The sequence below is a fragment of the Dama dama genome, chromosome 6 (assembly GCF_033118175.1).
Source record: "Dama dama isolate Ldn47 chromosome 6, ASM3311817v1, whole genome shotgun sequence".
Lineage (NCBI taxonomy): Eukaryota > Metazoa > Chordata > Mammalia > Artiodactyla > Cervidae > Dama > Dama dama.
This window is the reverse complement of record NC_083686.1, coordinates 1,797,952-1,819,874: the sequence shown is the minus strand read 5'-3', so window position 1 is coordinate 1,819,874 and position 21,923 is coordinate 1,797,952. Positions and strand designations below refer to the sequence as shown.

Genomic DNA, 21,923 nt, shown 5'->3' with positions numbered 1-21,923 from the left:
GCCCTTCCCTCTCTGGTTCCCGCCTAGGGGCCTCCGGGCTTCCTGCTCCCTGCTCCTGGATCGCTGCGACCCGACTCCTGTGTTTCACTATCATGCCGTTAGACACCCCTCGCTTCTCTTTCTAAGGCTGTCCACTGCCCTCCTGCCCCTCCCCCCCCACCCTGCTTTGTACCCACGCATCTTTGTACTTGTTGTGGCTGCGTCCCCAGGGCACCGGTGCCTTCCGGGCACGGAATAGATGCTCGCTAAGCGGCTGGTGAATGAACAGACCAAGGCCTCAAGGGGCAGCCCCAAAAGAAACAGCAGGTTTAGGCAGAGCTGCCCAGCTGGCCCCCGTGTCCCGAGGACCCTGGAAGCTTCAGCCTTCTGGCCCATCCCAGCCCCAGGGCCCACACTCAGGGTGTTCCCAGCTGCTCCTCCCCAGGCTGGCTGTGGGGAGCATGTGCTCTGAGCCCCTCGGCAGGCCGCTCTGGGCCAGGGCCAGGGCCGGGGCTGCGCCACTGGACCTCTCAACAGAGGTCCCTCTGAACCGCAGGCCCAGCCCCGGTGGGCGTCCTGTGTCTTTGCTGGAACCAAGCGGGGAGCGGCAGAGCGGGCGCGAGGACCAGAGAGGGGGCGGTGGCGGGTGGCTCTCGGGACGACGTTGCGCCGGGCTAGAGGTGAGCTAGAGTTCCTGAGCTGGTCTCCCCTCTGCACCCCCGGCCCGCCCCATCACTCCTGAGAGTCAGCTCAGGCTCCCCCGCCGCAGGAGCCCTCCAGGTCTCCCCGCATGCCTGCCTGCCCGGGTGCCCACCCACCACACTGCACAGAACTCCTGTACTTTTTCACAGCGGCCTTTCACTGCCCCCACCCCCCCACCCCCTGGGACTGGGCCCCCTCGGTCAGTTCCGGGCCCCAGGACAGGGTCCTGCTTGGGGGCTGCCCTTGGTGGGTGGTGGCCAGGCGGTCTTCCGGCCAGGTGGCCCACTGCAAGCCCTGAGAGGACAGGGCCTGCACCCCCTCGCCCACCACCCTGCCCTCCTGCCCACAGCAGGCCTGGCCTGAGAGTGTGGGTCAGCGTCCACGGCCCACCAGTCGGGGTGGGGGTCCTGAGCTGGGCCTAATGACCTGGGAGGGGTCTCCCAGGCAGGGGCAAAGCCTCCACACAGCCTGGGGCAGGAGGAAAATGAGTCTGGGCTGTGATGCCAGCTCGAGGGCCGGCCAGTGCCCCCGGCCCCCGACCCGGCCCACCTCCCGCTGGGCTGAACCTTGACAGCGGCCCCCAAGAGCATCCCCTGCGCGGATCAGCGGTAGCCTCCGCTCTCGGAGAGGTCTGTTTGGGTAAATTTTCTCGCGAACAGGGTCAGGCAGTCCCATTAGCAAGATCTATTTCAGAACACCAGCCCCCAACCCCCGTGGGTGGAGGAGGCCAGCCCACGCAGACACGGGTGTTTCTATTTTTACATCCAAACAGGCCTGCCCGCAGCCCCCGGTGCTTGATTTGGAACTTGAAAGCGACCTGTTCTATTCTGGGTCTGCTTCCGCCCTGGAGGTGGAGAGGGGGCGGGTGTTTGTACACAGAGGGCTTCTTCACCCCCCTCCCTCCCAAAGCCTCCGTTACTGGCAGCCTTTGCCCGGTCCCCACCCCCATCCCCTTCCCTCCACCCCCACCCCCACCCCGGGGCCACGTGACCTCCAGGAAGGCTCTGGGGTCGGGAAGGGGAAGCCCGCAAGAGGCTTGGGAAGGGGAAGCTGCGGCCCTCAGGATGCGGAGGGCTCACGTCATCCCCACCCCACCCCCGGGGGCCCCAGTGACCTCCCCAGCCCAGGGTGGGGGCCAGCACTGGCCGCTGGGCTGAGGGGCTGAGATGAGAGGCGGTGAGGGGGCGTCCGTGGACATGAAGCCCCTTGGACCAGAGGTGGGAGGAGGGAGGGGAAGCCCCAGAGAGGACTGGGCCCTCCCAGGCCTGCCCTCCAGGAGAGACCAGGCTGCCTGGGCAGGAGCCACAGAGGGATTTGCCTGCCAGGCTCCCAGAACCTGCACCTGGCTGGGCCTCTCGGGGTTCTGGGGGCCATGTCCCCAGACCTGCAGCCCCCTGCCCAGCCCAGCGCCCCAGGGAACCACCCCCTTCCCACTTCCACTTGTCCAGCCTCAGGACTGGATCTGGGCCTTCACTGCCACTCCTGCGGGTCCCCCAAGCTACATTAGGCCACTTGAAGTCCCCCAGCTGCTGCCCCTGGGTCACTTCCGTATTAAATGTGCCTCTGTCTGGCCCATCAGCCCATTTTGTGAAATGCACGCTGACACCGCGATGCCCTCCTCTGCTCGTCCCCCACCACACCCCGGGCTGAGTGGGAGCCCCCATGCAGGCTCAGAACCCAGACCAGCACCACCGCCGTAGCTGAGGATAGCTCCGTCCAGCCTGCCTGCTTCTGAGCCCTGCCTGCAGCACCCCACCTCCAACTGCTGACCGTGGGATGAACAGGGTCCACCCACAGGGAGCTTGTGTGAGTATTGCCTAGCCAGGCTGGCCTGGGCTTGGGGAAGGAGGTACAGCACTAGGGGGTCCGGGAGGTTTCTGCCTCACCGGGAAGCCGGGATCAGCCTATGTATGAAGAAGGCCCTGAAGGGAGTGAGGCAGGGCTGCATGGGGCCCAGTTTGAGGGGCACGTCCTTGGCCTTTCCTGGGACTTTGTCATGGTGGGGGGGGGTGGCTCTTGCCAATCAGTCTGGTGGCAGAGCCTGTGTGCAGCTCCCATGGAATCACTCAGAAACACACGGTTTGCCTTTTTTTTCTGTTTCCTGTTTCAAAAAATTAAGGGCAGAGTTGTGCCTGCTTAACTCAACTCATCTGTAAACAGTGCTGGAATGCCTGGCTAATCATTAGAGGGACAAAGAGACCCTACTGCACGTCTTATGCCAACATAAGTTTCAGTGAGACCAAAGGCTTGAAATGCAAAGGAAAAAAGCCCCAAAAACATATCAAAATGAAAATGTAGATGGTTATATACTATGGAGATGGTACAGGATTTCTAGGTACAGTACCAAAGGTAAAAATAATCAGCTTTTGAGTATATAAAGGCAAAAACCAGTAGATATGGTGACATACCCCAGAAGGTGAATGTCAAGAACATCATAAACAAAATTGAAAGGAAAACTACAAACTGGGAAGGAATAGGTACAAAATGCATGAATTAACAAGGGGTAAATATAAAAAGTATATATTTTTATGTTATTTACAAGTTTCTACCTTTAGTTGAAAACGGGTACAAAAAAAAAAAAAAAAGCAGGCACAAGTAGCAATTCATAAAAAAAGAACTAGATGTGACCAATAAGAACATGTTTAAACATGTTCTGCTTCACTGGAGGTGTTGGAGAAGAGAGTCCCTTGGACTGCAAGGAGATCCAATCAGTCAATCTTAAAGGAAATCAATCCTGAATATTCATTGGAAGGATTGATGCTGAAGCTGAAGCTCTAATATTTTGACCACTTGATGGGAAGAACTGACTCCTTAGAAAAGACCCTGATGCTGGGCAAGACTGAAGGCAGGAGGAGAAGGGGACGACAGAGGATGAGATGGTTGATGGCATAACCTACTCAATGGGCATGAGTTTGAGCAAGCTCCGGGAGATGGTGAAGGACAGGGAAGCCTGGTGTGTTTCAGTCCATGGGGTCGCAAAGAGTTGGACACGACTGAGAGACTGAACAACAACTTCACTAGTAATTAAATAAATACAAATGGGGAAAGATAGCATTTTTTGCTTTTTTAAGATAAAAGTCTTTCATGGCACCTCAATGTCCAACGGCAAGTAAAAGCAGCATTTTTCTCCTACGCATTCATGTATTTGAGTCTCTGGTGGCTCAGTGGTAAAGAATCTGTCTGCCAATGCAGGAGACACAGATTTGATCCTTGGGTCAGGAAGATCACCTGGAGAAAGAAATGGCAACCCTCTCCAGTATTCTTGCCTGGGAAATTCCAAGGACAGAGGAGCTTTGTGGGCTACAGTCTGTGGGATCACAAAAGAGTTGAACATGACTTAGTGTCTAAACAACAAAAAAAGAGAATTTGTATTCACTCTTTCCAGGGGTACACAAAAATGAGTCCACACTGAACACAGGTTCACATCCTGCTGATTTACCACAAGATAAAACCAGCATGTAACTCGTTATGGTGGGGTCGCTGTTCTTGCTGTTTGGGGCCACCTGGCTTATAGGATTTCATTCCCCACCAGGAGATGGAACCTGGGCCCCCTGTGCAATGGAAGCATGGAACACTAACCTCTGGATCACCAGAGAATTCCCTAGGGTGTGTGTTTTAAATTTCACTTCTATTCATTATCAGAGTTATACTTATATGCATGTAATTTAAAGAGATAGATAGCTTGACAAACCTGCTTACAAAACACAGCAGTCTGTCTCCCCTTGTTTTCCATCACAACTTTTTTTTTTTTCCATCACAACTTTTAACTCACTCTTTGGGTTTCACCTCTGTATCCCCAGCCCAGCACTTACATTAGGACTTCCTGGCCTCCAGTATCATTTTGTTCAGATCGAGGGCCATGGTTGACATCATGATGATACTGCATAAACAGTGCTCTTAGTATCAAGATAACTTTTCCTTTCTTGCTCAACTTCTCCTTTCCCCTGGAGTTAATGTCGTCTGTTTTTTGTTTTTGCTTAATTCTCAATTCTAATTCAACTCCCAATTCAACCGCATGTCCACGTCTCCCCCAAGACATCCGGTGTATCAGGTAGATAGAGTGACAGAATATCAATTACCTTGAAACAGACTCTGCTTTCTCGGCTGGGGCTCAGCTGACCCCTGGGACAGCCTCACCAGCGCCCCGAAGTCCCCCTCTGCTGTTTTCAGCCACAGGATCCCCTGTTTCCTGCTTCCCACGCCTTCCTCTTTCTTGCTTTCCTCCCCCTGTTTGGTGAGGCTCATCAAGTAACTTCCTCAGAAAGAGTTAGTCTCTAAGTCATATCCGATTCTTTTGCGATCCCATGGGCTATAGCCCACCAGACTCCTCTGTCCATGGATTTCCCAGAGAAGAATACTGGAGTGGGTTGTCATTTCCTTCTCCAGGGGATCTTCCCGACTTAAGGATCGAACCCGTGTCTCCTGTGTCTCCTGTGCTGGCAGGCAGATTCTTCACCGCTGAGTCACCTGGGAAGCCCCCAGAAAGGGTAGAGGAATGTGAATTGTTTGAGGCCCTATCATTCTGAAAGTATCTCTCTTATCCCCTCACTCTTTTTTTTTCCCCCTTGAAACCGTAAATCCCACAACATTTTGTATTCTAAAAGGGAGCCCTGATCCTCATGATGTCTTATCAGTGGGATTTCTGGTAGCGAGCACAAGCACCAGGACCCCCAGACTTTTTGGATTCGGAGCAATGGGGATCAGTTACCAGCAGGGTTGGGTTATACTGAATGAGGATTTGTTGATCTCCTTTTCGGAAGCCTCATCCACGTATTTCTGATAATAGGCTACCAAGGCTTTGGAGATGGACTGGTAGATTGCCTAAATGTGGGCTACATGGCTACCACCCTTCACTCAGACACGGATGTCCACACCGGCAGATTCCCAGAAACAGAAGAGGCTCCAGGCTCCAGACTAGCTCGTATTGCAGCGTCCGTGGTTCAGGCATCTCCAGGCCCAATCACCTTGCCAAGGCTGTTACCTTGTTTGTAGTACAGTGTGGCTACGGCTGTCTTCTTGTGTCCAAAGAAGACTGGCTCTGACTGCAGAGGGCCACTGGGCGGCATGACTACAGGCATCGGCAAGGGCTCCTCACCATGCGGCGCCGCAACTGGAAAAGCTCGCCTCACCCTGGATGGATAGTTTAGCTGGGTTTAGAATTCTAGCTGTGCAGAATCCACCAGTCCAGTTTCCAAAGCCTTGGAGCCGATTGTCAGGGCTTCCCTGGTGGCTCAGCTGGTAAAGAATCCTCCTGCAATGCAGGAGGCCCTGTTCTATCCCTGGGTCGGGAAGATCCTCTGGAGAAGGGATAAGCTACTTACTCCGGTATTCTTGGGCTTCTCTTGTGGCTCAGCTGGTAAGGAATCTGCCCGCCATGTGGGAGATCTGGGTTCAGTCCTGGGTTGGGAAGATCCCCTGGAGAAGGGAACAGCTACCCACTCCAGTATTCTGGCCTGGAGAATTCCATGGACTATACAGTCACAAAGAGTCGGACATGACTGAGCGAGCTTCACATTCAGAATTCTAGCTGAGAGAGCATTGAACTTCAGCATTGTGGGGTTTGAGCTTTTCCAGGTGGTAAAGAAACTGCCTGCCAATGCAGGAGACATAAGAGATGCGGGTTCAATTCCTGGGTCGAGAAGATCCCCTGGAGGATGGCATGGCAACCCACCCCAGTATTCTTGCTGGGAGAGTAGGGTTGCAAAGAGTCTGCATCTGAGCACAGCACATTGCAAGGTTTTATCCACCATTTTCCAGCTGCGAGAAGTCTGAAGTCATTCTGACCCTGGTCACTTGTATGTCACCCGTTGTTTCTCTCTGGACCCTTGTATGGTGTTTTTTTGTTTTATTTGACTGCGCCAGGTCTTAGTGGCAGCATACAAGATCTTCTGCCTTCATTGTGGCTTGAGGGGTCTTTAGTTGTGGCGTGTGGGATCTAGTTCCCTGACTGGGGGTGGAAACCCAGCCCTCTGAATTGGGAGCATGGAGTCTTAGCCCCCAGACTGCCAGGGAAGTCTTTCCTCTTTGTGTCCCGGGTTCTGAAATTCTGCTTAGCTGTGCCTCTACTATGCGTCTATTTTCGTGTTAGGATCTGGGCATTCAGTAGCTTTTTCCAATCTGGAGACTCAGGTTTAATTTCTGTGAAAACTCTTTTTTTTAATCTTTCTTTTGACCTCACAACTTGTGGGATCTTAGTTTCCCAACCAGTGATTGAATCCAGGCCCTCAGCAATGAAAACATGGAATCTTAACCACTGGACTGCCAGGGAATCCCCAAATTCCTGTGAACTCTTTTCCACTGTTTCTTTGATTATTTTCTTCCTTCCAGTTCTCTTTCTAGAATCTCTTTTAAGTAGATGTCAGGTCTCCTAGCTGTGCTGTGCTCTGCTTAGTCGCTCAGTCATGTCCGATGCTTTGTGACCCCAAAGACTGCAGCCCGCCAGGCTCCTCCGTCCATGGGGTTCTCCAGGCAAGAATACTGGAGGGGGTTGCCATGCCCTCCTTCAGGGGATCTTCCCAACCCAAGGAAGGATTGAACCCAGGTCTCCTGTATTGGAGGCAGATTCTTTACCAGCTGAGCTACCAGGGAAGCCTCAGGTCTGCTAGACAAATTCTCTAATATGGTACTTTCTTCTCTTGTTTTTTTCTCATTTTTAACTTTTTCTCCCCAACTCTTTGCTCTGCTTTCTCCAAGATTTCCTCAACCTTATCTTCCAACTCTTCTACTGAATTTTCAATTTCTATGATCATCTTTTTAATTCCCAAGAGCTCTTTATATTCTGTAACATGCCTTCTTCAAAGCACCTGGTTTTTGTTTCATGAATACATAATTTTCTCTTTCCGTCCTGAGGATATTAATGAAGGTTTTTAACAGGAGGGGAAGGGGTGGGGCACAACTTTTGAAAGAATGACATAGCCCAAGGACACAACATAAACTGATTATAATCAAATGGGTCCCAGATGGCAGAGGAGTCAACTTTGATTAGACCTTGAACCTGGATCAGCAAGCTAAATGATGCACAGAGAGGCACCATGACAGTTCCAAGGCACTGTCCTAAGACTGCAGAGTGGGCGGTGGCCCGATTCCTAGAAATCTCCACTCCTTCCCCCAAATAACTGAAATAATCCCCCCACTCATTAGCATATAAAATTACCCAGTCTGTAAAAACTAAAAACTATGCCAAAGCCTTTGACTGTGTGGGTCACAAAAACTGGAAAATTCTTAAAGATATGGGGATACCAGACCACCCTGAGAAATCTGTATGCAGGTCAAGGAGCAACAGTTAGAACCGGACATGGAACAACAGACTGGTTCCAAACTGGGAAAGGAGTACGTCAAGGCTGTATACTGTCACCCTGCTTATTTAACTTATATGCAGAGTACATCATTTGAATGCCCAGATGGATGAAGCACAAGCTGGAATCAAGATTGCTGGGAGAAATATCAGTAACCTCAGATACGCAGATGACACCACCCTTATGGCAGAAAGCAAAGAGGAACTAAAGGGCCTCTTGATGAAAGTGAAAGAGGAGAGTGAAAAATTGGCTTAAAGCTCAACATTCAAAAAACTAAGGTCATGGCATCCAGCCCCATCATTTCATGGCAAATAGATGGGGAAACAGTGGAAACAGTGACAGACTTTACTTTCTTGGGCTTCAAAATCACTGCAGATGGTGACTGCACCCATGAAATTAAAAGATGCTTGTTCTTTGGAAGAAGATCTATGACCAACCTAGACAGCATATTAGAAAGCAGACGTATTACTTTGCTGACAAAGGTAGGTATGGTCAAAGCTATGGTTTTTCCAGTAGTCATGTATGGATGTGAGAGTTGCACCATAAAGAAAGCTGAGCACCGGAAGAATTGATGCTTTTGAACTTTGGTGTTGGAGAAGATTCTTGAGAGTCCCTTGGACTGCAAGGAGATCCAACCAGCCCATCCTAAAGGAAATCAGTCCTGAATGTTCATTGGAAGGACTGATACTGAAGCTGAAACTCCAATACTTTGGTCACCTGATGTGAAGAACTGACTCATTGGAAAAGACCCTGATGCTGGGAAAGATTGAGGGCAGGAGAAGGGGATAACAGAGGATGAGATGGTTGGATGGCATCACTGACTCGATGCACATGAGTTTGAGCAAGCGCTGGGAATTGGTGAAGGACAGGGAAGCCTGGCGTGCTGCAGTCATGGGGTCTCAAAGAGTTGGATACAACTGAGCGACTGAACTGAACTGATAAAAGCTAACCAGGCCACATTTCACAGCCTCACTCGCCCTCTGTGATGGCCCACACTCTGTCTGTAGGACGTGCTGTTCTCTGAATCTGAATAAATCCACTTCTTACCTATCACTTTGTCTCTCACTGAATTCTTTCTGTGATGAGACATCAAGAACCTGAGCTTCATTAGGTCCTGAAACCAGGTTCTGTGGGTTTTGTCCGGGTTCAAGTCCCCGCCACGTGGGTTCAATTCCCAGTCTGAGGTGAACAGTTTCCGTTTTTCTAAGCTGTCTCCTCCCAGTGGTCTCTGTTTCCCCCCAGTTCCCCTTTTCCTATTTGTTTGTCCTGATCTTCACGTTCCAAGTGTCCCTCAGACGTCTGGGTCTGGTTGAACAGGCCGGGTGCTCAGGCAGGAGGGTGGGGCTCCTGGACGGCGAGCTTTAGCACGCCATGACCTGGCAGGATCTGTTAGATGATCAGATTCCCTCAAGAAACCCCGCTGACATCCTGCCTGGAGGGGAGCCCCGGTTTCCAGTGTTCTGGGCTCTGAGGGTGGGTGGCTGGGACACAGCTGGGGTCTCAGCGTCCTGTAAATGGACACCTGCTCTCTGCCTGAGGTCCCCCAGTCCAGAGACCCTCTGTGAGCCCACCCCAGGGAGGAAGCCTGAGGTGTGCGGATACCTCCTCAGGGCCGGGGCAGATTCTGGATTGGACATCACTTTAGAATGACAGGACGGAAGTGGAATTCTACCCCAGGAGAAGGAAATGGCAACCCATTCCAGTACTCTTGCCTAGAAAATTCCATGGATGGAGGAGTCTGGTGGGCTACAGTCCATGGGGTCGCGAAGAGACAGACACGATTGAGCGACTTCACCTCACACCTGTGCCCAGGAAGGGGAAGCAGGGTGACGTCCCTGCCTGAGATGACCTTGGAGATGAACTAGGTAGCCAGCGATGTAAGGAGGGGTTGGGGGCCAGCAGGGGTGGATTCCGTGTACCCAGGAGCAGCCGGGAGTGGGGAGCGGCCCGGACGTGGGGAGGGCTGTTCCCACGCCCTCTGGGTTCTGCCCCAGGCTCCGGTCGGCCGCCTGGGGCCCTGGAAGTGCTAGCCCACACCGCCCCCCTGTGGACACTCACGGGAGGGCCCCTGCCCGCGCCTGGCCTGCCACCGCCGCCCCAGCCGCCCTGGGGAAGCAGGCCGGGTGCCCAGGGTCTCCTCCGCTGTGCCCGGACCCCTGCCTTGCTGTCAGATGCCTCTGAGCTCTGCCCTGGGGCGCCCGTGCCCCAGGAACTGAATAGGAATCCCACAGAATTTGCATTTTGATCACTCAAATCAAGAAATGATTGCGGGCCCCTGGTCAGAGGCTGTTCCTCCAGGTGGGCCATCGGCCGGGCCCGGTCGTGGCGGCGGTGCGTCCAGAGGTCGGGCGGCCCGAGGGTCCTCCCAGGGCCTGTCCCCACCGCGAGGGTCTGCTGCTCCCGGGGGTCCGGCTCTCCCTGCTGACGGGGAGAGGGGCGACGTCAGAGAGGGCTTGTGGGCGGAGGGGCCGCCTCCAGCTACCAGCACTAACCGTGCGTCTCCCACCGTGGCGTCGGGGACCCGGGCCCTTCCACAGCCGCATCAGCTCTCTTGCCTGCCTCTCAGGGGGCACCCAGCTGCTCAGACACAGCCTTGGGGGATCTCCGCGTCCTCCTTTCCCCTGCTTACCTGGGAACCACCCGCCGGACAAGGAGAAGGTGGCCGCCTCAGACCCCCTGCTCTGGAGTTGAGGGCGGGAGAGTGGGAGCCAAGAGCGAAACCGTTTACCTCAGATTGGGCCGCAAACCCAGCACAACCACGGAGCCTGGGGTCAGGATCCAGTGAAGCTCAGGTTCTTGATGCCTCACTGCAGAAAGAATTCAGTGAGAGACAAAGTGATGGGTGAGAAGTGGATTTATTCGGAGTCGCGGAGAAGCACACCGCAGAGCGTGGGCCATCGCGGAGGGCGAGGGAGGCTGTGAAATGAGGCAAGGTTCGCTTTTATAGGCTGGGTAATTTCATATGCTAATGAGCAGCTAACAGAGCTTTGCCAGGAGAACGCACTGGTCAGAGCAAACACCCTCTTCCAACAACACGTGAGATGACTCTACACACGGACGGACATCACCAGATGGTCAACACCGAAATCAGATTGATTATATTCTCTGCAGCCAAAGATGGAGAAGCTCTATACAGTCAGCAAAAACAAGACCAGGAGCTGACTGTGGCTCAGATCATGAACTCCTTATTGCCAAATTCAGATTTAAATTGAAGAAAGGAGGGAAACTCACTAGACCTTTCGGGTGTGACCTAAATCAAATCCCTTACAATTATACAGTGGAAGTGACAAATAAATTAAAGGAATTAGACCTCATAGACAGAGTTCCTGAAGAACCATGGACAGAGGTTTCTGACACTGTACAGGAGGCAATGATCAAGATCATCCCCAAGAAAAAGAAATGCAAAAAGGCAAAATGGTTGTCTGAGGAGGGCTTACAAATAGCTGTGAAAAAGAAGAGAAGTAAAAGGGAGAAAAGGACAGATATATCCATCTGAATGCATAGTTCCAAAGAATAACAAAGAGAGGTAAGAAAGCTTTCCTCATTGATCAATGCAAAGAAATAGAGGAAAACAATAGAATGGGAAAGACTAGAGATCTCTTCAAGAACATTAGAGATACCAAGGGAACATTTCATGCGAAGATGAGCACAATAAAGGACAGCAATGGTATGGAGCTAACAGAAGCATAAGCTATTAAGAAGAGGTGGCAAGAATACACAGAAGAATTAACTATACAAAAAAGATCACGACCCAGACAACCATGATGGTGTGATCACTCACCTAGAGCCAGACATCCTAGAGTCCGAAGTCAAGTGGGCCTTAGGAAGCATCACTATGAACAAAGCTAGTGGAGGTGATGGAATTCCAGCTGAGCTACTTCAAATCCTGAAAGATGATGCTGTGAAAGTGCTGCGCTCAATATGCCAGCAAATTTGGAAAACTCATCTGCGGCCACAGAACTGGAAAAGGTCAGTTTTCATTCAATCCCAAAGAAAGGCAATGCCAAAGAATGTTCAAGCTACCACACAATTGCACTCATCTCACATGCTAGCAAAGTAATGCTCAAAATTTTCCAAGCAAGGCTTCAATAGTACATGAACCGAGAACTTCCAGATGTTCAAGCTGGATTTAGAAAAGGCAGAGGAACCAGAGATCAAATTGCCAACATCTGTTGGATCATAGAAAAAGCAAGAGAATTTCAGAAAGACATCTACTTCTGCTTTATTAACTATGCCAAAGCCTTTGACTGTGTAGATCACAACAAACTGGAAAATTCTTAGAGACAGGAATACCAGTCCACCTTACCTGCCTCCTGAGAAATCTGTATGCAGGTCAAGAAGCAACAGTTACAGCCAGACATGGAACAATGGACTGGTTCCAAATTGGGAAAGGAGTACATCAAGGCTGTATATATTCACCCTGCTTATTTAACTTATATGCAGAGTACATCATGTGAAATGCTGGGCTGAATGAAGCACAAGCTGGAATCAAGCTTGCCAGAAGAAATATCAATAACCTCAGGTATGCAGATGACACCACCCTTATGGCAGAAAGCAAAGAAGAACTAAAGAGCCTCTTGATGAAAGTGAAAGAGGAGAGTGAAAAAGCTGGCTTAAAACTCAGCATTCAGAAAACGAAGATCATAGCATCTGGTCCCATCACTGCATGGAAAACAGATGGGGAAACAATGGAAATAGTGACAGACTTCAGTTTCTTGGGTTCTAAAATCACCACAGATGGTGACCGCAGCCATAAAATTAAAAGACGCTTGCTCCTTGGAAGAAGAGCTATGAGAAACCTAAACAGCATAGTAAAAAGCAGAGACATTACTTTGCAGACAAAGGTCCATCTAATCAAAGCTATGGTTTTTTTTCATTGATCATGTATGGATGTGAGAGTTGGCCCATAAAGAAAGCTGAGCACTGAAGAGTTGATGCTTTTGAACTGTGGTGTTGGAGAAGACTCTTGAGAGTCCCTTGGACAGCAAGGAGATCAAATCAGTCAATCCTAAGGGAAATCAGTCCTGAATATTCATTGGAGGGACTGATGCTGAAGCTGAAACTCCAATCCTTTGGCCACCTGATGTGAAGAACTGACTCATTGGAAAAACCCTGATGCTGGGAAAGACTGACGGCAGGAGAAGAGTGGTGAGATGGTTGGATGTCATCACTGACTCGATGGACCTGAGTTTGAGCAAGCTCCGGGAGCTGGCGATGGACAGGGCCGCCTGGCGTGCTGTGGTCCACGGGGTCACAAAGAGTCGGACACGACTGAGCAGCTGAACTGGAGTGAGCTGCTGTTGAGTTGCTCAGTCAATCCTGTCTGACTCTCTTCCAGCACGCCAGGCCTCCCTGTCCATCACCGACTCCCGGAGCTTGCTCAAACTCATGTCCCTCGAGTCGGTGCACCATCCACGGAGGAGCTCTGGAGTGCAAACCACTGGTCATGCACACGGATCCCAAGCGAAGCGATTCATCCTGAGGGAAGTGACAGTACTTTACCACCAGCAGGAGGAAGACGATAGGAGAGGCTGCAAAACCCAGCCGTGCATGCGCGTGCTTATTCGCTTTTATGTCCAACTCTTTTCGACCCCATGTTCTGTAGCCTGCCTGGCTCCTCTGTCCATGAAATTCTCCAGGGAAGATACTGGAGTGGGTTGCCATTTCCTTCTCCAGGGGATCGTCCGAACCCAGGGGTGAGCCTGGGTCTCCTGCATTGCAGGCAGATTCTTCACTGTCTGTAGAGGAAATGGCAACTCACTCCAGTACTCTTGTCTGGAAAACCCCATGGACGGAGGAGCTTGGTAGGCTACAGTCCATGGGATCCCAAAGAGTCGGACATGAACGAGCAACTTCACTTTCACTTTTTTCTGTGTCTGAGCCACCAGGGAAACCCCAGAGTTGTGGTGCATGGGCTTAGTTGCTCCGAGGCATGTAGGATCTTCCTAGACCAGGGATTGAACTGGTGTCTCCTGCATCGGCAGGGGGATTCTTTACCACTCAGCCACCAGGGAAGCCCTTGAGGAAGATTTTAACATGCTTATTCAAACCTATCAACCTGGTTTCTCAGATCTGTATCAGGTAGTCTACATGCTTTCTGGTGAAGCTCAAACATCAGGTAAAATTAGCCCAAAGGAACAGCCTAGAGTGCATTTAAAAGAGCAAACCCCTAACGTCTGACAAGAGGCTGGAACCTTTGCTGAGAGATTCCACCAGCAATCACAGTAACTATTCCTAAGCCCATTGATCAGTACAAAACTAACGAGCGTGCCATCTCATCACACAGGAAATCCTTCGCCCCAGGTAAGATGATTGACGCGGAGGTACGAGCCTTAGTGCTATTTTAAAAGTAGTGAAATTCTTCAATCAGTAATAAGTTCGGGAGAAGATTTTTGAAGACTGAGGGAGGTGGGTTGTGGGGTGTGTGATCAGCTGGTGGACATGGTTCTGATTGGTTGATGGTGAGGTCATTGAGGGTCAACGTCATCCCCCTTCTGGTTCCGGCCACTCTGGGCTCTGCATTTGTGGGCAGCATGCAGGTTACTTCCTCCACCGGCTGGGGGGTTTCAGTATCTGCAAAACCGCCCAGAGGACACCGCTCAGGACGTTATCTATAGTGTTTGAGAAGAAACTAAAGGTCTTTGACTTTAATGGCTAAACTATCACTATTTTGTTTTGCTTGACCGTTTTCCTTTCTCTCTACATTTTCCCACTTCTGTGATTAAATCTATTCTTTGGAATGGGTGTGGGGGAAGGCCTAGGAGACTAAAGTTCTTTTTTCTACAAACAGGAGGCGGGTGGAGGACACGAGAACGGGTGTATCCCTGGAAGGCCGGGTAGCGTCCTGCTCGGTTACACATCAGTGCTGTTATGAAGAACTTTCCAACTCCCCAAACTTAACTGTCTTAAAACTGTGTCAGATTGCCATGGCTCGGAAGAGTCTACATAGAATTGGATGCCTAACTTGACTGGTATTTTGAGGTTTCCAAGCATGCTTAAGAATTTAAAATGTACTTTCTATAAAATGCCACAATTAAACTACCTGTGAATCAAAGAAAGACAAGATGGCTTTTCACGTTCCTCTGCCTCAGATTCCACACTGGCCTACCTTTCTCCTCAGAATCTGTCAGGATCTGTCTTAGACACCAGATTACATACGTTCTCTGGCCTAAAGCTGAGTTGCAAGTCATAGTTAAGAATTTCTGAAAGTAACTGAGAAAGATTGAAGGCAAAAGTATAGGGCGGCAGAGGATAAGATGGTTAGATAGCATCACTGACTCACTCAATGGACATGAATCTGAGCAAACTCCAAGAGATACTGAAGGACAGGGTAACCTGACGTGCTGCAGACCATGGAATTGCAAAGAAGAATCAGACACGACTGAGCGACTCAACAACAACAGAGTGACTGAGGACCCTTGGGTTTGCTGAAGATTTTTTTTTTTTTGGCCACTTTATTTTTTAATTGAAGGATAATTGCTTTACAGAATTTTGCTGTTTTCTGTCAAACATCAACAAGACTCAGCCATAGGTCCACCCATGCCCCCTCCCTCTTGAACCCCCTCCCGTCGCCCTCCCCACCCCACCCTTCTAGATAGTCACAGAACCCCTGTTTGAGTTCCCTGAGGCATACGGCAAATTCCCATCGGCTCTCTATTTTACATATGGTATTGTAAATTTCCATGTCACTCTCTCCACACGTCTCATCCACTCCATCCTCCCGTGCTGAAGATTTTTTTTAAATATTTAGTCATTTATTTTAGGCTGTGCTGGTCTTCCTTACTGCGGTCAGAGGTGCTTTTCTAGGTGTGGTCCATGGGCTTCTCGCTGTGACGACTTCTCATGTTGGGGAGCACTGGCTCCAGGGGAGCAGGCTTCAGTAGTGGCGGCTCCCAGGCTCTAGAGCACAGGCTTCATAGTTGTGGCAAGTGTTAGTCGCTCAGTCGTGTCCGACTCTTTGTGACCCCATGGACTGCAGCCCGCCGGGCTCCTCTGTCCATGGAATTCTCCAGGCAAGAATACTGGAATGGGTTGCCATTTCCTTCTCCAGGGGATCTTCCTGACCCAGGGATCAAACCTGGGTCTCCTGCACTGCATGCAGATTCTTTCCTGTCTGAGCCCCAGAGTTGTGGTGCACGGACTCAGCTGCTCCGAGGCATGTGGGATCTTCCTGGACCACAGATCAAACCCATGTCTCCTGCATTGGCAGGGAGATTCTTTACCACTCAGTCACCAGGGAAGCCCTTGAGGAAGATTTTAACATGTGTATTCAAACCTATCAACCCAGTTTCTCAGATCTGTATCAGGTAGTCTACATGATTTTGGTGAATCTCAAACATCAGATGAAATTAGCCCAACGGAAGCACCCTAGAGGGGATTTAAAAGAGCAAACCCCTAACTTCTGACACGAGGCTGGAACCTTCGCTGGGAGATTCCACCAGCAATCATAGTAACTATTCCTAAGTCAGAACAAAACTCAGGCTTCAACACAAAAACCTGATGAACCTAACCATGACTATTATAATCAACTTCAGATTACTTTTAAAGAAAATTCTGGTCCTCCTTCAGATGTCAAGTCCAGTAAGGTCGCCTTTAACTAACTCTATGAACTGGGATATTGTAGTAAAACAGACCAGGATAGGGAATTCCCTGGTGGTCCAGTAGTTAGGACTCTGCCCTTCCATTGCTGGGGCATGGGTTTGATCCCTGGTCAGAAATGAAGATCCCATAAGCTGCAAGGCGCAGTAAGGAAGAAAAGGAAAAAAGACCAGGGTGGAATGTGAAACTAAGCCCACTCCATATTTAGTTAATTTGGCAAATCAGCTCTCTCAAACCCGTGTGTGTGTGTGTGTGTGTGTGTGTGTGTGTGAAGTTGCTTCAGTAGTGTCCGACTATTTGCAGCCCCAAGGACTATAATCCACCAGGCTTCTCTGTCTATGGGATTCTCCAGGCAAGAATACTGGAGTGGGTTGCCACTTCCTCCTCCAGGGGATCTTCCCTACCCACGGATGGAACCCACATCTCTTACTTCTCCTGCATTGGCAGGCGGGTTCTTTATCACCAGCGCCACCCGGGGAGCCCTTCGAACCCTAGATGAGTCACCAAAAGGAAAGAGTGCTGTAATTCTTAGTCTTCAATGCCAGCAAATGAAGGCTGCTAAAAAACCCAAAGTTTAAGTTTCTGCTGTAATTGCAAAGAACCAGGACACTGAAAAAAGACTGTTATAAGCTATAAGATTTCAGGCATCTTCAGCTTTTTCACCAGTCTTTCCAAAGTCCTCCTAGGGATGGGGGCTTTGAGGAGCTCTAGGGGCTCCTCTCACCCTCCCTGGTAACCAGCTCAGGAAAGCCATTCTCCTGATCCGGGAGCAATGCCTCTGTGCGCCGACTGACACCAGGGCTACTCTCCAGGTGCCCAGGCCCCTGCTGAAAAACAGTCCCTGCCCAAAAGTACTAAAGGGCCCAATGTGGGGTGTCCTCTAGGCATCAGTAGGTTCCTGCGTCTGCCCTTTTCCCTTTCTCTCAGGCCCTTTGAGAAGGACACACCCCTCTCTCCTCAGCTCCTCTGCCCCTATTAATTTATTTGGCTGAGGCTTTTTTTTTTTTTTTTCCCCCGGCTGTGCTGGGTCTCAGCTGTGACACATGGGATCTTACTTCCCTGACCAGGGATCGAACCTGCACCCCTTGTGTTGGAAGGCAGAGTCTCAACCACTGGACCTCCAAGGAAGTCCCTTGGCTGAGACTTGGAAAAGTATCATGCTGGAATTTCTCTCCCCCGAAAGGGGAAAACAATTCTAGAAATTGACAATAACCATCCAAACAGCCAACCAGGTGAATTAAATGACACTTTGACATCTTTTATCTGGAGCTAATTCTGGAAACCCTGATCATTGATCCCTATTGAATCAGCTACCAACCTCTTTATGGGCAAAATCTCCAACTGATATTGGCAAAATCCACAGTGCACCTCTCATTAAGATTTGAATAGATTCCTGCCAAACCAGAATTAATCATTACCTGTAAGAAAAGAAGTCCTTCCAGGTATAAAGCCCATAATAGAAGATTCCAAGGCTCAAGGTCTCATGACCCATGTTCTAGTCCCTGTAATATTTCTGTTTTAAGAAAAAACACAGGGCAAGGATGAAGGTTTGTTCATGAACTCCAATCAATAACAACACTGTTTGCCCTCAATACCCTGTTGTTCCCATCCCCCCCAGACTAAAGACATCCATTCCCACTGGAAGCAAATTTTTCGCTCCAATTGATCTATGCAGTGATTTTTCAGCATTTCAGTTGACAAGGTCAGCCAGTATCTTTTTGCTTTCAGGTGGAAAGGATGACAATAAACCTGGAGAGTAATGCCCCAGGGTTTCACAGAAAGCCCTTCTTACTTTTCATAAGTCTTGAAAACCTGCTTTGAATGATAATAAAGTTTTCTGCAGGTTTTACTTTGTTACAACATACAATTTCTTCTATGTTCACCTTCTCAAAACTCCTTGTAGAAAGATGGCTTCCACCTGCTAAAACTTTTGGCTTTAAAGGGTTATAAAGTAAAAGCTATGACCAACTTAGACAGCATATTGAAAAGCAGAGACATTATGTTGCTGACAGAGGTCTGTCTATCAAAGCTATGGTTTTTCCAAAAGTCATGTATGGATGTGAGAGTTGGACCATAAAGAAAGCTGAGCGCGAAGTATTGATGCTTTCGAACTGTGGTGTTGGAGAAGACTCTTGAGATTCCCTTGGACAGAATTCCCTCCTTTGATCAAGGAGATCAAACCAGTCAATCCTAAAGGAAATCAGTCCTGAATATTCATTGGAAGGACTGATGCTGAAGCTGAAGCTCCAATACTTTGGCCACCTGATGCGAAGAACTGACCCATTGGAAAAGACCCTGATGGTGGGAAAACTGAGGGCAGGAGAAGGGGACGACAGAGGATGAGATGGTTGGATGGCATCACTGACTTGATGGACATGAGTTTGAGCAAACTCTGGGAGTTGGTGATGGACAGGGAAGCCTGGTGTGCTGCAGTCCATGGGGTTGCAAAGAGCGACTGAGCAACTGAACTGAATTCAAAGTCTCCAAAAAGAACTGCAGTTTGCTTGAACCCAGGATGGATTTTTAGGACACCTGATCTCAGAAAAAGGATGACATTTAGATCTGGAGAGGCTTCCTGGCATTCTTAACTCCCCGAAACCTAAAACTAAGTGCCAGTTACAAGGTTTTCTTGGGCAAGTTGGCTCCTACTGAAATGGGGTTCCAAATTTCTCTCCAATGGCTTTGCCCTTGTATGCTTTATTAAGACAAAGCAAACCTAATTAAGGGATCAAGATGACACAGCTGTTGATGCCTTAAAGGAAATAGCATTGAGATCACCTTCCCCTGAACATCCTAATTACCAGCTTTGTTTGTCTTTTTTGTATGTGGGAGAGAAGGGAATGTCTGTGGGATCCTCACCCCAAAACATGGGGACTGTCACCGGCCCATCAGGTATTACAGCTGACAGCTGGACTCTGTGGCTCGGGGACACCCCCTTGCCTCAGAGTCATTCTTGCCACTGCCTTTCTGATCTAAGCCACCCTATACATAATCATGGGATCCTTTTTAACCTTCTACATACCCATGAAGTAGAAGCCCTCCAGAATCCTCATCACACTGACAAAATGCGTGCCTACCTCCTCTGTCTCACCTCCCAAAATGCAACCCAGGGACACCTGCTCTGGCTGCTCCGCTCTTGAATTGCCTAATGGCTCACTGGAGACTTGGCAGATGGGATACGCTTCAATATTTCAAAGGCCCAATGCTTCTACTAAAAATAACCAGGCTCTAGTAAAGCAGTTTTTGCAGTCTCAGGAGATGAAGGCCTTAAACATAACACACTGCAACCTGGAAGCTTCTTCTATTGGAAAAGACACCTCCAGAAGGACGCTTTTCGGGTTCACTGGTAAAGCCCATATCAGGTGCTGCTAACCCACCTTTGTGCCACCAAGCTCCGAGGAATAGACCCTGGGATAAAAGAAAGCGTCAGTTCTGACTGGACCTGCACACTATCGGGTGACCCGAAGGTAAAGATTTCCCGGAACTGCAGCTGATGATATCTAATGAGACAACTTTCACAAGATGTCTAGATCAGGCCTCTTAGAAGGTTCAGAATTCACAGAAGTCTCTCTGTTTCATCCAGATTATAAACTGACTCAGGAATTTGATCCAAATTCATAGTCTTTGAATTTGTAACCTACAGGCTGTATTATTTGATAAGACATATAGCTCAGTCTTTTGAGGTAACGATGCTATTTAATTACTCCATGTTTCTTCCCCTGCAGTCTTCCCAAAGTGCTTATTTAATTCCTGCAGTTTTGAGGGTGCCCTTGCTGAACTCACTACTCTAATAAACAGATTTTAGATGAGAAATACTTGAGAGATCTCCTTCCCACCCATCCTTGTCACTAAAATGTAACCACAATAGGTTTCTAATCTGTGCACTTTCCCTCTGACATGGGACACAACATCCAGGAAAGGTCCTTCCTGGTATCAAGGGACAAAAGGCTACTGAGTGTTGGTAAAAAGACAAACAACAACTCTAACTCTTGATCAGCCGTGCTGTCAGAGAAAGATGTTGATCAGAGGGGGAAGTGGTGAAAATAAATAAAATGAAACCTTCTAAAATGGAGTCAGGAAGATAGAAGGGGAAGCTCACACACATGTAACACTTAACATCAGTGCAAGTAGACCTTGGAGATAGCCTGGGTGTGACTGTAAACCACCTCGATAAACCAAATGTCACAATAAAACGAGTAATATAAATGTTCTGGTTTCCCAGCACATATAAAAGTTGTGTTTACACTGTGCTATAGTGGCCCAGACGGTAAAGCATCTGCCTGCAACGCGGGAGACTGGGGTTCGATCTTCCCCTGCATCGGGAAGATCCCTTGGAGAAGGAAATGGCAACCCACTCTAGCATTCTTGCCTGGAGAATCCCATGGACAGAGGAGTCTGGTGGGCTACAGTCCATGGGGTCGTAAAGAGTTGGACACGACTGAGCGACTAACACTTTTTTTCAGCTTCATAGTCTATTAGGTGTGCCACGGACAAGAATGTGTCTCCGAGCCCTAACCACGTGCCTGGGCACAGGCACCCTGCACTCCACCTCAGTCCCCACAGCACAACCTGTGGGGTTGGGGGCAGCCGGCCTTGACCTTCCCTCTGCAGCAGAGGAGGTGTGAGCTGGCTACACTTATAATTCTGATTCTACCAGCCTGTGAGGTGTCTTCCCTGGGCTCAACCCAAGCTCGGGAACGGATTACATAGAGGGGAAAAAACGCCTCGCTGCTCTCAGGGGACCCGGGGACGAGGGCAGTGTAGGGCAGGGCCGGCAGAGGAGAGTGTGCCAGGGAACCTTCGCAAGACCACAGGTGCGCTTGGGCATCACTGTGGAGGGCACTCGGACTCTGAAAAATAAAACAGCCGTGGAGCCATGGGAAACCCCTCGGAGTCGGCCTGGGAGCCGGCAGATGGAGGGGACGGAGAAACAGGGCGGGAAAGGGCCGGCTCCCTCCTGCCTTCTGCCATAAGAGCAGTTCTTGCACCTCGGAGAAGGGGTGCGGGCACTGGAGTCTCGCTAGTGAGCTGGGTACCTCGCCGGGCTCAGTTCCTGGAAGGCTCGGCGTGGCAGCCGGCCTGCAGCCCGGGGGTCCGGACCCACGCTCGCGGCTAAAACTCGGGGTCGTCTCTGGCCACTTCTTTCCCTTCCGTCAGTAGCGACATAGAGGCCATTTGACCCCTCTCCGGGCCCGACTCTCTGAAAGCTCCCGCGACACCAGGCAATGAGGCGACTGGGACAGGCCAGGAACCCGCGGATGAAGAGGACGCAGGACCCCGGCGGGTGGGGACCCCGGCGGGTGGGGACCCCGGCGGGTGGGGACCCCGGGCGTGGCCAAGGTCCGGGCG

At 50.1% G+C, this 21,923-nt stretch overlaps 1 long non-coding RNA gene and 1 pseudogene across 1 annotated transcript; one reads left to right on the top strand and one right to left on the bottom strand.

Annotated features, from left to right (window-relative positions):
- Positions 1–1,787: 1,787 nt before the first annotated feature.
- On the top strand, positions 1,788–15,727 carry LOC133058610 (uncharacterized). The gene is made up of 3 exons (XR_009693361.1): positions 1,788–1,898; positions 2,261–2,487; positions 14,767–15,727. It is a non-coding gene; the product is annotated as an uncharacterized LOC133058610 (long non-coding RNA).
- LOC133058609 (small ribosomal subunit protein uS9-like) lies at positions 2,551–5,747 on the bottom strand (annotated as a pseudogene).
- Positions 15,728–21,923: the final 6,196 nt, after the last annotated feature.